The sequence below is a fragment of the Colobus angolensis genome, unplaced genomic scaffold, assembly GCF_000951035.1.
Source record: "Colobus angolensis palliatus isolate OR3802 unplaced genomic scaffold, Cang.pa_1.0 Scaffold37, whole genome shotgun sequence".
NCBI classification, from domain to species: Eukaryota; Metazoa; Chordata; class Mammalia; order Primates; family Cercopithecidae; genus Colobus; species Colobus angolensis.
In genome coordinates, this window is record NW_012117043.1 from 5039084 (window position 1) to 5040502 (window position 1419).

Below are 1419 nucleotides of genomic sequence, written 5' to 3' on the forward strand. Positions count from 1 at the left end.
GGCAGGAGAATGGCGTGAACCCAGGAGGCGGAGCTTGCAGTGAGCTGGGATCACGAGGTCAGGAGATCGAGACCATCCTGGCTAACATGGTGAAACCCCGTCTCTACTAAAAACTACAAAAAACTATCCGGGCGAGGTGGCGGCGCCTGTAGTCCCAGCTACTCGGAAGGCTGAGGCAGAAGAATGGCGTGAACCCAGGAGGCGGAGCTTGCAGTGAGCTGAGATCCGGCCACAGCACTCCAGCTTGGGTGACAGAGCGAGATTCCGTCTCAAAAAAAAAAAAAGAGAAGTTACTGTTCGATGGATAGAAAGTTTCAGTTTTGCAAAATGAAAAGAGTTCTGGAGATGAACGGTGGTGATAGTTGTACAATAATATTAATGTATTTAATACCAATAAATTGTATACTTAAAAATGGGTAAGACAGAACATTTTGTTATGTATATTTTACCACAATAAAAGAAACTGAAAAAAAAAAACCCCATGAACCATGGACAGAATTATAGAGGAATGAATCTGTAAAAGTAGATCCACTTGCTAGGTTGCTATATGTTACCCCTGGTTCCTTCCTGAAAATACTACTTGATGATTACAACAATATATCCAAATATTTACAATGTCAGAAATTTCCAGCAAATATAGACTTGGTCACACATTTCACATAAGTGATTAGCAACACTGTTAAGACTGGGCATTCAGACACAGGCAGAGCTTACTCTAATGGAGGAAAGTGACTATGCCATTCCCAGACTGCAATACTATATGCAATATATATGAGAAGCCAGTGCCATTATCTAATGAAAATAACACTCAATAATACTTGAATAAAAGGTTATCGATAGAAATATCTTAACTTTAAAAATTTGGTCTCTATGTCTCTTTAGTCTCTTAGTTCAAACCAAATTTTCTGTAAGATCTTGTGATGTTCTTTGCTAGAAGACTGCTAGATTTCTTATTAGGGTACAAATACAATAGAAATCATGTTTTTGCAAAAGTCTACTACTCTAAAGATTGATTGCTTATATCTTTCTCCATGCAGTTTTATAAAATATATTGCCTCTACAAAAGACTCTAGGTAGAAGTAAGACTCAACAGTGAAATTCCATTAACACATTTTCAAGGAAATAATTAGTTTAGTGACAACCTTCCAAAGCCCCATGTAGGGAGGTGGTAAATTGTCTTTAAACGCCCACCTTGGCTATTTACACTTGCCATTAATGAGGGAAACAGTCACTATTTCTTTACAAATAAGAGGCTGAAGAATGTACTCATAAAATCCAGCAGTCACACAATGTATATTATATTATTCTAGATAGTTTTTAATCTCTTCTGAAAAGTTATCCCTTTATATCATTTTTTAATCTGTAAGCATTATGTTCTCTTCTTTATTATAATTTATTTTCTTCCTTTTTTTTTTTTTT